Consider the following 16,230-nt stretch of genomic DNA (forward strand, 5'->3'; position numbering starts at 1 on the left):
ATAAGCACAGAGAGAGAGAGAGAGAGAGAGAGAGAGAGAGAGAGAGAGAGAGAGAGAGAGAGAACATGCAGAGGCCAGAGTTTATAAGCATAGAGAGAGAGAGAGAGAGGAGGGAGGCAGTATTCTCCTTGCTCTAGCATCTGTTGTATGAGGGAGGACGAAGTGGGAATCTAGTACAAAGTACTGGTTCACCCATAAGATGACAATGTGTAGCAGCAACAGTAGGCATTCAGCCCATTGAGGCTACTAAAACATTCAATGGGATCGTAGCTGATCTAATCATCCTCAACTCCACTCTCCTGCCTTTTTCCCCATCGCCCTCCATTCCCATCCTGATTAAAAATCTCTCCCTCTCCCTCAGCCTTGAATAGACTGAATGTCCCAGCCCTCAACAGCCCCTCTGCGGTGAAGAATCCCACAGACCCGCTCCCCCTCGGACAGAAGAAATTCCCCCTCATCTCCCTCTTCAGTGGGTGACCCGCATATTCTGAGATGATGCCCCTCTGAGTCCTAGACTCTCCCACACAGGAGGGGATAATCTCTCCCCCTGTCACATCCCCCTTTCCCCTCGAAGAAAAGGCCAGCTTTTCGTTTGCCTTCCCTACTCCCTGCGGAACGTAGACAGTCGCGTTTTGGACCTGGCCTTCCAACCCCACCTCCGTCCCATGGCTTTCCACAGTCTTTCTCCATTTAAATGATGTTCAGCTCCTGTCCTGGAGAATTCCAAAGGGGGCATTGGAGCAGCAGAGGGAGTGAGGGAGGTCGGGGGTGGGGGGGAAGATACACAGACCACTGAAGCTGTCGAGACAGGATTGGGGGCGCAGTGCCCGGGGCAGAGGGTTTGTGGGATATTAAACTTGTCTCAAACCCTGGCTCACCCTCAGCTGGAGGACAGTGTCCCGTTATGGGAGACCCACTTTAGGAAGGATGTGGTGGGGGGATTGGGGGTCAAATTCACGAGGAGGGATGAGGGAGGGGAGCAGAGAGAAAGAGAGGGAAGAGAGTGTGCCCACTGAAGGATCAGGGGTCGACAACGACATGACAGGAAATCAGAAGAGGAGCAAGGCGGGGTTGAGAGGTGACGGGGAGAGCGGGCTGAACAGCCTCTCAAGTGATTGCGGCAAAGGGAGAGAGACCGAGGGGGAGAGAGGGAGGAGGGAAGGGGATAAAGAGATGGGGAGAGGGTCAGAGAGAGAGGGGGGGAGAGGGACAGAGAGAGGGAGAGAGAGGGACGGGGGAGAGGGACAGAGAGAGAGAGAGAGAGAGAGAGAGAGTGAGAGAGGGGGAGAGGGATAAAGAGATGGGAAGAGAGGGGTGAGAGGGTCAGAGAGAGGGAGAGGGGGGGAGAGGGATAGAGAGAGGGGGGGATAGAGGAGGAGGGAAAGGGATAAAGAGATGGGGGGGAGAGAGAGGGAGGAGGGATAGAGAGGGTGAGGGGGAGACAGGGAGGAGGGAAAGGGATAAAGAGATGGGAAGAGAGGCGGGAGAGGGATAGAGAGAGGGAGAGAGAAGAGGGGGAGAGGGATAGACAGAGGGAGAGACCAAGAGAGAGGGGGGAGGGGATAGAGAGAGGGAGAGAGAGTCAGAGAGAGGGAGGGGGGGAGACGGATAGACGGAGGGAGAGGGGGGGAGAGGGATAAAGAGACGGGAAGGGGGGGGAGGGGATAGACAGAGGGTGAGAGAGAAAGAGGGTGAGAGTGATAGAGAGAGGGTGAGAGAGGGGGGTGAGGGGTAGAGGGGGGCAAAGATAGAGAGGGGGGAGAGAGGGAGGGAGAGGAGGAGAGAGGGATACAGATGGATAGATAGAGAGAGGGATAGAGATGGAGAGATAGAGAGGGGGAGAGGGACAGAGACGGGATGGGGGGGGGGGGAGGGATAGAGAGAGGGGAAGTGTAATTTAAGGTGAAGCAGAGACAGCGTGACCAATAGCCAACTGCTTTTCTCGGCTGAGGGTGGCGTGCGACGGATGGGGCCAGCTGGCTCCCAGCATACCGAGGATAAGCATTCGCCTTTACCCTTTCTGACTTGAGGAGTCAGCTGGAGACGCTGAGAGGCGAAGGAGGTTTCAAATGGTGGGCTTGCGAGGAGGTGGAGGAGGGGGCGGTTGGGTGGTCGGCGGGTGGGCGGGTGGGCGGGGGGTGCTGGTTTGGGATTTGGCACCACAGCAAGTGTGTGACAGCAGTGAGCGTAAGCCTGCGTGTACAGCCGGAACCTCTACCCGCTCCTGGCCCAACTCCCAGTTTCCACCGTCTGCACATTTAAACTCTGACCCCAATGCTCCGTAGAAGCTGCCTCCCCCAACACCCACCGCCCCCGCCCCGCAAACCCCGACAAACACCTTGTGCAAACTCACTGCAGGTCCCACGCCACATCCCCTGACCCCACCATGTCAACACGGGCCTGCCAAGAGGGCAGCGACATCTTCATTTAAACGATGCTCATGCTTCTCCTCCTCGTTTTCAAATCCCTCCTTGATCCGACACCCCCTCCCTATCTCTGTCACGCCCCCCAGGCCCCTACACCCCCTCCCTGTCTCTGTCACCCCCTCCAGCCCCCTACACCCCCTCCCTATCTCTGTCACCACCCCCCCAGCCCCCTACACCCCCTCCCTGTCTCTGTAACCTCCTTCATCCCCCTACACCCCCTCCCTGTCTCTGTCACCTCCTCCATCCCCCTACGCCCCCTCCCTATGTCCGTCACCCCCTCCATCCCCCGACACCCCCTCCCTATGTCCGTCACCCCCTACAGCCCCCTACAACCCCTCCCTATCTCTGTCACCGCCCCCCTAGGCCCCTACACCCCCTCCCTGTCTCTGTCACCCCCCCCAGCCCCCTACACCACCTCCCTGTCTCTGTCAACCCCTCCAGCCCCCTACACCCTCTCCCTATCTCTGTCACCCCTTCCAGCCCCCTAAACCCCCTCCCTAGGTCTGTCACCGCTCCATCCCCCTACACCCCCACCCTTTTTCCGTCACCTCCTCCATCCCCCGACATCCTTCCCTATGCCCGTCACCCCCTCCAGCCCCCTACACCCCCTCCCTATCCCTGTCACCCCCTCCATCCCCCTACACCCCCTCCCTGTCTCCGTCACCCCCTCTGTCCCCCTACACCCCCTCCCTATCCATGTCACCCCCTCTGTCCCCCTACACCCCCTCCCTATTCATGTCACCCCCTCCATCCCCCTACACCCCCTCCCTATCTCTGTCACCCCCTCCGTCCCCCTACACCCCCTCCCTATCCCTGTCACCCCCTCCATCCCCCTACACCCCTCCCTATCTCTGCCACCCTCTCCATCCCCCAACACCCCCTCCCTAGCTCTGTCACCCGCTCCGTACCCCTACAACCCCTCCCTATTTCTGTCACCACCTCGTTCAGCCACTACACCACTCCATAAGACACTGTCGGAGGGTCAGCGCTGAGCGAAATCCGCATTGTCGGACCGTCAGTGCTGAGGGAGCGGGCACTGTCAGAGGGTCAGGGCTGAGACAGTGCCGCACTGTCGGAGGTGTCCCATGCTCCTGGAATCTTTCTGTGCATAAACTAGATGGTGTGACAGCAACGGTTCAAGAGGTTTTGACTTCTGGGGTAAGTCGTGTATTTTGTGTGAACTCGATTGGAGCCAATCATAGGTGCCACACAGATGGAGGTGTGTTGCTCACACCTTATAAGGAGTAGGTCCACACTGAACTCCTGTATATCCTAATCCCTGGGACTTGCAGGAACTGCTGCCAGAGATCTCAGCGATAGGGTTATTTATGGGGAATGGAGCCAGGATTGACTGACAGTGCCTGCTCCCTCAGCACTGACCCTCCGACAGTGCCCGCTCCCTCACCACTGACCCTCCGACAGTGCCCACTCCCTCAGCACTGACCCTCCAACAGTGCCCGCTCCCTAAGCACTGACCCTCCGACAGTGCGGAGCTCCCTCAGCACTGACCCTCCGACAGCGCTCGCTCCCTCAGCACTGACCCAACGACAGTGCCCACTCCCTCAGCACTGACCCTCCGACAGTGCCCACTCCCTCAGCACTGACCCTCCGACAGTGCCCCCTCCCTCAGCGCTGACCCTCTGACAGCGCCCACTCCCTCAGCACTGACCCTCCAACAGTGCCCGCTCCCTCAGCACTGACCCTCCGACAGTGCGGAGCTCCCTCAGCACTGACCCTCCGACAGCGCTCGCTCCCTCAGCACTGACCCTACGACAGTGCCCGCTCCCTCAGCGCTGACCCTCTGACAGCGCCCACTCCCTCAGCACTGACTCTCCGACAGTGCCCACTCCCTCAGCACTGACCCACCAACAGTGCCCCCTCCCTCAGCGCTGACCCTCTGACAGTGTCCCCTCCCTCAGCACTGACCCTCTGTCAGTGCCTGCTCCCTCAGCACTGACCCTCCGACAGTGCCCACTCCCTCACACTGACCCTCCGACAGTGCCGGCTCCCTCACACTGACACTCCGACAGTGCCCGCTCCCTCGGTGCTGTCCCTCCGACAGTGCCTGCTCCGTCAGCGCTGACACTCCGACAGCACCTGCTCCCTCAGCACTGACCCTCCAACAGTGCCCGCTCCCTCAGCGCTGACCCTCCGACAGCATCTGCTCCCTCACCACTGACCCTCCAACAGTGCCCGCTCCCTCAGCGCTGACCCTCCGACAGTGCCCGCTCCCTCAGCACTGTCCCTCCGACAGTGCCCCCTCCCTCAGCGCTGACCCACCGACAGCGCCTGCTCCCTCAGCGCTGACACTCCGACAGTGCCCGCTCCCTCAGCACTGACCCTCCGACAGTGCCCGCTCCCTCAGCGCTGACCCTCCGACAGTGCCCGCTCCCTCAGCACTGACCCTCCGACAGAGCCCCCTCCCTCAGCACTGACCCTCCGACAGTGCCCCCTCCCTCAGCACTGACACTCCGACAGTGCCCGCTCCCTCACCACTGACCCTCCGACAGTGCCCGCTCCCTCAGCACTGACCCTCCGACAGTGCCCCCTCCCTCAGCACTGACCCTCCGACAGTGCCCCCTCCCTCAGCACTGACCCTCCGACAGTGCCCGCTCCCTCAGCACTGACCCTCCGACAGTGCCCCCTCCCTCAGCGCTGACCCTCTGACAGTGCCCCCTCCCTCAGCACTGACCCTCCGACAGTGCCCGCTCCCTCAGCGCTGACCCTCCGACAGTGCCCCCTCCCTCAGCACTGACCCTCCGACAGTGCCTGCTCCCTCAGCGCTGACCCTCCGACAGTGCCCCCTCCCTCAGCGCTGACCCTCCGACAGTGCCCGCTCCCTCAGCGCTGACCCTCCGACAGTGCCCACTCCCTCAGCACTGACCCTCTGACAGTGCCCGCTCCCTCAGCACTGACCCTCCGACAGTGCCCCCTCCCTCAGCACTGACCCTCCGACAGTGCCCGCTCCCTCACCACTGACCCTCTGACAGTGCCCGCTCCCTCAGCACTGACCCTCCGACAGTGCCCCCTCCCTCAGCGCTGACCCTCTGACAGTGTGGTCCCTCCCTCAGCGCTGACACTTCGACAGTGCCCCCTCCCTCAGCACTGACCCTCCGACAGTGCCTGCTCCCTCAGCACTGACCCTCTGACAGTGCCTGCTCCCTCACCACTGACTCTCCGACAGTGCCCACTCCCTCAGCACTGACCCTCCGACAGTGCCCGCTCCCTCAGCACTGACCCTCCGACAGTGCCTGCTCCCTCACCACTGACTCTCCGACAGTGCCCCCTCCCTCAGCACTGACCCTCTGACAGTGCCCGCTCCCTCAGCACTGACCCTCCGACAGTGCCTGCTCCCTCACCACTGACCCTACGACAGTGTCCCCTCCCTCAGCACTGACCCTCCGACAGTGCCCACTCCCTCACACTGACCCTCCGACAGTGCCTGCTCCCTCAGCACTGACCCTCCGACAGTGCCCACTCCCTCACACTGACCCTCCGACAGTGCCCGCTCCCTCACACTGACCCTCCGACAGTGCCTGCTCCCTCAGCGCTGACCCTCCGACAGTGCCCCCTCCCTCAGCGCTGACCCTCTGACAGCGCCCACTCCCTCAGCACTGACCCTCCAACAGTGCCCACTCCCTCAGCACTGACACTCCGACAGTGCCCACTCCCTCGGCGTTGACCCTCCAACTGTGCCCGCTCCCTCACCACTGACCCTCCGACAGTGCCCGCTCCCTCACCACTGACCCTCCGACAGTGCCCCCTCCCTTAGCACTGACCCTCCGACAGCACCTGCTCCCGCAGCGCTGACCCTCCGACAGTGCCTGCTCCCTCAGCACTGACCCTCCGACAGTGTCCCCTCCCTCAGCACTGACCCTCTGTCAGTGCCTGCTCCCTCAGCACTGACCCTCCGACAGTGCCCACTCCCTCACACTGACCCTCCGACAGTGCCCGCTCCCTCACACTGACACTCCGACAGTGCCCGCTCCCTCGGTGCTGTCCCTCCGACAGTGCCTGCTCCCTCAGCGCTGACACTCCGACAGCACCTGCTCCCTCAGCGCTGACCCTCCGACAGTGCCTGCTCCCTCAGCACTGACCCTCCAACAGTGCCCGCTCCCTCAGCGCTGACCCTCCGACAGCACCTGCTCCCTCACCACTGACCCTCCGACAGTGCCCGCTCCCTCAGCGCTGACCCTCCGACAGTGCCCGCTCCCTCAGCACTGACCCTCCGACAGTGCCCGCTCCCTCAGCACTGACCCTCCGACAGTGCCCCCTCCCTTAGCACTGACGCTCCGACAGCACCTGCTCCCACAGCGCTGACCCTCCGACAGTGCCTGCTCCCTCAGCACTGACCCTCCGACAGTGCCCCCTCCCTCAGCGCTGACCCTCCGACAGTGCCCCCTCCCTCAGCGCTGACCCTCCGACAGTGCCCGCTCCCTCGGTGCTGACCCTCCGACAGCGCCTGCTCCCTCAGCGCTGACACTCCGACAGCACCTCCTCCCTCAGCGCTGACCCTCCGACAGTGCCCGCTCCCTCAGCACTGACACTCCGACAGTGCCCGTTCCCTCAGCGCTGACCCTCCGAAAGTGCCCGCTCCCTCAGCACTGACCCTCCGACAGTGCCCGCTCCCTCAGCACTGACCCTCCGACAGTGCCCGCTCCCCCAGCACTGACCCTCCGACAGTGCCCGCTCCGTCAGCACTGACCCTCCGACAGTGCCCGCTCCCTCACCACTGACCCTCTGACAGTGCCCACTCCTCAGCACTGACCCTCCGACAGTGCCCACTCCCTCACCACTGACCCTCCGACAGTGCCCGCTCCCTCAGCACTGACCCTCCAACAGTGCCCCCTCCCTCAGCGCTGACCCTCTGACAGTGTGGCCCCTCCCTCAGCGCTGAACCTCCGACAGTGCCCCCTCCCTCAGCGCTGATCCTCTGACAGTGTGGCCCCTCCCTCAGCACTGACCCTCCGACAGTGCCCGCTCCCTCACCACTGACCCTCCGACAGTGCCCGCTCCCTCACCACTGACCCTCCGACAGTGCCTGCTCCCTCACCACTGACCCTCCGACAGCACCTGCTCCCGCAGCGCTGACCCTCCGACAGTGCCCCCTCCCTCACACTGACACTCCGACAGTGCCCGCTCCCTCGGTGCTGTCCCTCCGACAGTGCCTGCTCCCTCAGCGCTGACACTCCGACAGCACCTGCTCCCTCAGCGCTGACCCTCCGACAGTGCCTGCTCCCTCAGCACTGACCCTCCAACAGTGCCCGCTCCCTCAGCGCTGACCCTCCGACAGCACCTGCTCCCTCACACTGACCCTCCGACAGTGCCTGCTCCCTCAGCGCTAACCCTCCGACAGTGCCTGCTCCCTCAGCGCTGACCCTCCGACAGTGCCCGCTCCCTCAGCGCTGACCCTCTGACAGCGCCCACTCCCTCAGCACTGACCCTCCAACAGTGCCCACTCCCTCAGCACTGACACTCCGACAGTGCCCGCTCCCTCGGCGTTGACCCTCCAACTGTGCCCGCTCCCTCACCACTGACCCTCCGACAGTGCCCGCTCCCTCAGCACTGACCCTCCGACAGTGCCCCCTCCCTTAGCACTGACCCTCCGACAGCACCTGCTCCCGCAGCGCTGACCCTCCGACAGTGCCTGCTCCCTCAGCACTGACCCTCCGACAGTGCCCGCTCCCTCAGCGCTGACCCTCCGACAGTGCCTGCTCCCTCAGCGCTGACCCTCCGACAGTGCCTGCTCCCTCAGCACTGACCCTCCGACAGTGTCTGCTCCCTCAGCATTGACCCTCCGACAGCGCCCGCTCCTTCAGCACTGACCCTCCGACAGTGCCCCCTCCCTCAGCACTGACCCTCCGACAGTGCCCCCTCCCTCACCACTGACCCTCCGACAGTGCCAACTCCCTCACCACTGACCCTCCGACAGTGCCAACTCCCTCACCACTGACCCTCCGACAGTGTCCCCTCCCTCAGCACTGACCCTCCGACAGTGCCCCCTCCCTCACCACTGACCCTCCGACAGTGCCCCCTCCTTCAGCGCTGACCCTCTGACAGTGCCCCCTCCCTCAGCACTGACCCTCCGACAGTGCCCCCTCCCTCAGCACTGACCCTCCGACAGTGCCCACTCCCTCAGCACTGACCCTCCGACAGTGCCCCCTTCCTCAGCACTGACCCTCCGACAGTGCCCGCTCCCTCACCACTGACCCTCCGACAGTGCCAACTCCCTCACCACTGACCCTCCGACAGTGCCAACTCCCTCACCACTGACCCTCCGTCAGTGTCCCCTCCCTCAGCACTGACCCTCCGACAGTGCCCCCTCCCTCACCACTGACCCTCCGACAGTGCCCCCTCCTTCAGCACTGACCCTCCGACAGTGCCCCCTCCCTCACCACTGACCCTCCGACAGTGCCCCCTCCTTCAGCGCTGACCCTCTGACAGTGCAGTTGCTCAGGCTGGAGATGTTAACCGGGAATTAATGGTCTGGGTGCTGCACAGCTGCCTGGTATAATGAGATAACTGTCGGGTTGGCTGCGTGCTCCGAACGGTTGTGAATGGTTGGAATTTTCTGCCACAGGGACTTGTGGATCGTCCGTTGTTGGAAGGCATTTAAGGCAGGGATTGGCAGACCTTTGGTTTCTGTCGAATGAAGAGAAAACCAGGAGTGGGTCAGAAAGGAGAAGCTGAGTTGTACATGAGCCATGACTGCACCCAGTGACACAGCAGACTCAGGGGCTGAATTGCTGAGTCTTGTGGTTATTCCCTACAATCTGGTGTTCACATGACAATGTCGGAGTCTCTCGGTACTGCAACCCAGCACTTACGGTCGGGAGAGTAAGTGTGAGAGGTAGAAAGAGGCAAAGAGAGATAGAGAGATTGAATGTGAAAAAGAATGAGTGGGTGTTCGAGAAAGGGAGAGACAGAAGAGTGATAGAGAGAGGGAGTTAGGGAGGAGAGGGATAGAGGAAGGGAGAGAGCGAGAATCAGTACGAGCGAAAGAAAGTGAGGCGGATAGTGTGAGAGAAGGTGAAACAGAAAGTGAGGGGGATAGAGAGAAATTGAGAGAGGCAGTGAGACAATTACAGAGAGACAGTGGCAGACACAGTGAGACATGACAGGGAGAAAGAGAGAGGGAGGGAGACAAACAGAGTTAGGAAGACTGAAACAAAATTTGAGAAAGAGAGACTCACGGGTTAAGAGGGGCAGAGAGGGAGAGCAAGCGATGGAGGGCTAGTCAAAATATGTGAGAGACTGAGTGAGAGCAAGTGTGAGAAGTGAGAGAGTCAGACAGAGAGTGATAGACAATGAGAAACAATGTCAGATGGAGACACAGGGGGAGAGAGAGAGAGAGAGAGAAACAGAGAATGACAGATAGTGAGAGAGTGTGAGTAGGAGACAGAGAGAGAGTGAGAAACAGAATGACAGATAGTGGGAGAGTGTGAGTAGGAGACAGAGAGAGAGAGAGAAACAGAGAATGACAGACAGTGAGGGAGTGTGAGATGGAGACACAGAGAGAGAGTGAAAGAAACAGAGAATGACAGACAGTGAGGGAGTGTGAGATGGAGACACACAGAGAGAGAGAAAAACAGAGATTAACAAACAGAGTTATAGACAGCAAGAAAGGGAGTGAGAGAGACTCAACTGCCAAAAGAGGCAGGAACAAACAGAAAAAGAGACTGATGGACAGTGAGAGAGTAAGATGGACTCAGAAAGAAAGGCAGAAGGAGGGAGCAACAGAGAGAGTGAGAAACATGTACAGAGATTGAAAGGGGATATCTAATCCTCCACCTTCTGATGTTCTGCTTGCTCCCTGGGTTCAGTTACTTGAACCTGTCAGAGTTAGATTACAAACGATTAATCCAATTAAAAGTTTATTTTGAGCAGACCTCTAGCATGGTGCTCAGAGGTTTATTTCTGGGAATTTGTGGGATCAGGGTTACTAGAGGCGCAGTCGGTTCACACCCTGAGTGAAACTTCACCTTAACCTCACTCACAGATAGCCAGGTTACATTTCCCGTAATGCTCCATTTCCCTATTCACCGAAGCCCTGACCACCAGCGGCATCATTCCTGAGGGGCGCCACCCTGTCATGCTATCAGAGATGCCACTCCCAATTTGACCACAGCAAGATCCCACAAACAGCAATCCTGATCACGTGATTCTGGGGTCTTGAGGGACAAATCTCAGCCTGGAATGGGGGACCACTCCAATTCCTGGCTTTTCCCCAGGCAGCCCATGGGTGCTAATGGGTGACCCCAACTCCCACCCACTCTCTCTCTCTGTGTCTCTATCTCACACTCTCTCACCATCTGTCATTCTCTATTTCTTTCACTCTCTCCCTCTGTGTCTCCTACTCACACTCTCACCGTCTGTCATTCTCTGTTTCTCTCTCTCTCTCTGTCTCCTACTCACACTCTCTCACCGTCTGTCATTCTCTGTTTCTCTCTCTCTCTCTCTCTCTCTCTCTCTCTCTCTCTGTGTCTCCTACTCACACTCTCTCACCGTCTGTCATTCTCTGTTTCTCTCTCTCTCTCTGTCTCCTACTCACACTCTCTCACCGTCTGTCATTCTCTGTTTCTCTCTCTCTCTCTCTCTCTCTCTCTCTGTGTCTCCTACTCACACTCTCTCACCGTCTGTCATTCTCTGTTTCTCTCTCTCTCTCTCTGTCTCCTACTCACACTCTCTCACCGTCTGTCATTCTCTGTTTCTCTCTCTCTCTGTCTCCTACTCACACTCTCTCACCGTCTGTCATTCTCTGTTTCTCTCTCTCTCTGTCTCCTACTCACACTCTCTCACCGTCTGTCATTCTCTGTTTCTCTCTCTCTCTCTGTGTCTCCTACTCACACTCTCTCACTGTCTGTCATTCTCTGTTTCTCTCTCTCTCTCTCTGTCTCCTACTCACACTCTCTCACCGTCTGTCATTCTCTGTTTCTCTCTCTCTGCGTCTCCTACTCACACTCTCTCACCGTCTGTCATTCTCTGTTTCACTCTCTCTCTCTCTGCGTCTCCTACTCACACTCTCTCACCGTCTGTCATTCTCTGTCTCTCTCTCTCTCTGTGTGTCTCCTACTCACACTCTCTCACCGTCTGTCATTCTCTGTCTCTCTCTCTCTCTGTCTCCTACTCACACTCTCTCACTGTCTGTCATTCTCTGTTTCTCTCTCTCTCTGTGTCTCCTACTCACACTCTCTCACCGTCTGTCATTCTCTGTTTCTCTCTCTCTCTCTCTCTCTCTCTGTGTCTCCTACTCACACTCTCTCACCGTCTGTCATTCTCTGTTTCTCTCTCTCTCTCTGTGTCTCCTACTCACAGTCTCTCACCGTCTGTCATTCTCTGTTTCTCTCTCTCTCTCTGTGTCTCCTACTCACACTCTCTCACCGTCTGTCATTCTCTGTTTCTCTCTCTCTGTGTCTCCTACTCACACTCTCTCACCGTCTGTCATTCTCTGTTTCTCTCTCTCTCTCTCTCTGTCTCCTACTCACACTCTCTCACCGTCTGTCATTCTCTGTTTCTCTCTCTCTCTCTCTCTCTCTCTGTCTCCTACTCACAGTCTCTCACCGTCTGTCATTCTCTGTCTCTCTCTCTCTCTCTGTGTCTCCTACTCACACTCTCTCACCGTCTGTCATTCTCTGTTTCTCTCTCTCTCTCTCTCTCTGTGTCTCCTACTCACAGTCTCTCACCGTCTGTCATTCTCTGTCTCTCTCTCTCTCTCTGTGTCTCCTACTCACAGTCTCTCACCGTCTGTCATTCTCTGTCTCTCTCTCTCTCTCTGTGTCTCCTACTCACACTCTCTCACCGTCTGTCATTCTCTGTCTCTCTCTCTCTCTGTGTGTCTCCTACTCACACTCTCTCACCGTCTGTCATTCTCTGTTTCTCTCTCTCTGTGTCTCCTACTCACAGTCTCTCACCGTCTGTCATTCTCTGTCTCTCTCTCTCTCTCTCTGTGTCTCCTACTCACAGTCTCTCACCGTCTGTCATTCTCTGTTTCTCTCTCTCTCTCTCTGTGTCTCCTACTCACAGTCTCTCACCGTCTGTCATTCTCTGTCTCTCTCTCTCTCTCTCTGTGTCTCCTACTCACAGTCTCTCACCGTCTGTCATTCTCTGTCTCTCTCTCTCTCTCTGTGTCTCCTACTCACACTCTCTCACCGTCTGTCATTCTCTGTCTCTCTCTCTCTCTCTCTGTGTCTCCTACTCACACTCTCTCACCGTCTGTCATTCTCTGTTTCTCTCTCTCTGTGTCTCCTACTCACACTCTCTCACCGTCTGTCATTCTCTGTTTCTCTCTCTCTCTGTGTCTCCTACTCACACTCTCTCACCGTCTGTCACTCTGTTTCTCTCTCTCTCTCTGTGTCTCCTACTCACACTCTCTCACCGTCTGTCATTCTCTGTTTCTCTCTCTCTCTCTGTGTCTCCTACTCACACTCTCTCACCGTCTGTCATTCTCTGTTTCACTCACTCTCTCTCTGTATCTCCATCTCACACTCTCTCACTGTCTTCATTCTCTGTTTCTCTCTCTCTCTGTGTCACCATCTCACACTCTCTCACTGTCTGTCATTCTATGTTTCTCTCAGTCTCTCTGTGTGTCTCCATCTCACACTCTGTCACTGTCTGTCACTCTCGGTTTCTCTCACTCACTGACTCTCTCTCTCTGTGTCTCCATCTCACACTCTCTCACCGTCTGTCATTCTCTGTTTCTTTCTCTCTCTCTCTCTCTCTGTGTCTCCTACTCACACTCTCACCATCTGTCATTCTCTGTTTCTCTCACTCTCTCTCTCTCTCTCTCTCTGTGTCTCCATCACACACTCTCACCGTCTGTATTCTCTGTTTCTCTCTCTCTCTCTCTGTGTCTCCATCACACACTCTCACCGTCTGTCATTCTCTGTTTCCCTCTCTCTCTGTGTCTCATACTCATTCTCTCATTATCTGTCATTCTCGGTTTCTCTCACTCACTCTCTCTCTGTGTCTCAATCTCACACTCTCTCACTGTCTGTAATCCTGTTTCTCTCTCTCTCTCTCTCTCTCTCTCTCTCTCTCTCTCTCTCTGTGTCTCCTACTCACACTCTCTCACCATCTGTCATTCACCATCATGTGAGAGTTTAACAGTGTGTGAGGCGGTGAGAGTTTAACAGTCTGTGAGACAGAGAGATTTTAACAGTGCATGAGACGGTGAGAGTTTAACAGCGTGTGAGAGACAGTGAGAGGTTAACAGTCTGTGAGACAGAGAGAGTTTAACAGCATGTGAGAGACAGTGAGAGTTTAACAGTGTGAGAGAGACAGTGAGAAGGAGAATGTGAGAAAGTGAGAGATTAAGAGAGTGAGAGAGACAGTGAGAGATTAACAGTGTTAGAGAGACAGTGAGAGATTAACAGTGTGAGAGACAGTGAGAGGGGGAATGTGAGACAGTGAGAGATTAACAGAGTGAGAGAGACAGTGAGAGATTAACAGTGTTAGAGAGACAGTGAGAGATTAACAGTGTGAGAGACAGTGAGAGGGGGAATGTGAGACAGTGGGAGATTAACAGAGTGAGAGAGACAGTGAGAGATTAACAGTGTGAGAGGGACAGTGAGAGGGGGAATGTGAGACAGTGAGAGATTAACAGTGTGAGAGACAGTGAGAGGGAGAATGTGAGACAGTGAGAGATTAACAGTGTGAGAGGGTCAGTGACAGGGAGAATGTGAGACAGTGAGAGATTAACAGAGTGAGAGAGACAGTGAGAGGGAGAATGTGAGACAGTGAGAGATTAACAGAGTGAGAGAGACAGTGAGAGATTAACAGAGTGAGAGAGACAGTGAGAGATTAACAGTGAGAGAGACAGTGAGAGGGAGAATGTGAGACAGTGAGAGATTAACAGAGTGAGAGAGACAGTGAGAGATTAACAGTGTTAGAGAGACAGTGAGAGATTAACAGTGTGAGAGACAGTGAGAGGGGGAATGTGAGACAGTGGGAGATTAACAGAGTGAGAGAGACAGTGAGAGATTAACAGTGTGAGAGAGACAGTGAGAGGGGGAATGTGAGACAGTGAGAGATTAACAGAGTGAGAGAGACAGTGAGAGATTAACTGTGTGAGCAGGACAGTGAGAGGGAGAATGTGAGACAATGAGAGATTAACAGAGTGAGAGAGACAGTGACAGGGAGAATGTGAGACAGAGAGAGATTAACAGAGTGAGTGAGACAGTGAGAGATTAACAGTGTGAGAGGGACAGTGAGAGGGAGAATATGAGACAGTGAGAGATTAACAGAGTGAGAGAGACAGTGAGAGATTAACAGAGTGAGAGAGACAGTGAGAGGGAGAATGTGAGACAGTGGGAGATTAACAGAGTGAGAGAGACAGTGAGAGATAAACAGTGTGAGAGACAGTGAGAGGGAGAATGTGAGACAGTGGGAGATGAACAGTGTGAGAGGGTCAGTGAGAGATTAACAGTGTGAGAGAGACAGTGAGAGGGAGAATGTGAGACAGTGGGAGATTAACAGAGTGAGAGAGACAGTGAGAGATTAACAGTGTGAGAGAGACAGTGAGAGGGAGAATGTGAGACAGTGGGAGATTAACAGAGTGAGAGAGACAGTGAGAGATTAACAGTGTGAGAGAGACAGTGAGAGGGAGAATGTGAGACAGTGAGAGATTAACAGTGTGAGAGGGTCAGTGACAGGGAGAATGTGAGACAGTGAGAGATTAACAGAGTTAGAGAGACAGTGAGAGTTTAACAGCGTGAGAGGGACAGTGAGAGGGAGACTGTGAGACAGTGAGAGATTAACAGAGTGAGAGAGACAGTGAGAGGGAGAATGTGAGACAGTGGGAGATTAACAGAGTGAGAGAGACAGTGAGAGATTAACAGTGTGAGAGAGACAGTGAGAGGGGGAATGTGAGACAGTGAGAGATTAACAGAGTGAGAGAGACAGTGAGAGATTAACAGTGTGAGAGACAGTGAGAGGGAGAATGTGAGACAGTGAGAGATTAACAGTGTGAGAGGGTCAGTGACAGGGAGAATGTGAGACAGTGAGAGATTAACAGAGTGAGAGAGACAGTGAGAGATTAACAGTGTGAGAGGGACAGTGAGAGGGGGAATGTGAGACAGTGAGAGATTAACAGAGTGAGAGAGACAGTGAGAGATTAACAGAGTGAGAGAGACAGTGAGAGGGAGAATGTGAGACAGTGGGAGATTAACAGAGTGAGAGAGACAGTGAGAGATTAACAGTGTGAGAGACAGTGAGAGGGAGAATGTGAGACAGTGAGAGATTAACAGTGTGAGAGGGTCAGTGTGAGATTAACAGTGTTAGAGAGACAGTGAGAGATTAACAGTGTGAGAGACAGTGAGAGGGGGAATGTGAGACAGTGGGAGATTAACAGAGTGAGAGAGACAGTGAGAGATTAACAGTGTGAGAGGGACAGTGAGAGGGGGAATGTGAGACAGTGAGAGATTAACAGTGTGAGAGACAGTGAGAGGGAGAATGTGAGAAAGTGAGAGATTAAGAGAGTGAGAGAGACAGTGAGAGATTAACAGTGTTAGAGAGACAGTGAGAGATTAACAGTGTGAGAGACAGTGAGAGGGGGAATGTGAGACAGTGAGAGATTAACAGAGTGAGAGAGACAGTGAGAGATTAACAGTGTTAGAGAGACAGTGAGAGATTAACAGTGTGAGAGACAGTGAGAGGGGGAATGTGAGACAGTGGGAGATTAACAGAGTGAGAGAGACAGTGAGAGATTAACAGTGTGAGAGGGACAGTGAGAGGGGGAATGTGAGACAGTGAGAGATTAACAGTGTGAGAGACAGTGAGAGGGAGAATGTGAGACAGTGAGAGATTA

The sequence above is a fragment of the Stegostoma tigrinum genome, chromosome 50 (genome assembly GCF_030684315.1).
Source record: "Stegostoma tigrinum isolate sSteTig4 chromosome 50, sSteTig4.hap1, whole genome shotgun sequence".
Lineage (NCBI taxonomy): Eukaryota > Metazoa > Chordata > Chondrichthyes > Orectolobiformes > Stegostomatidae > Stegostoma > Stegostoma tigrinum.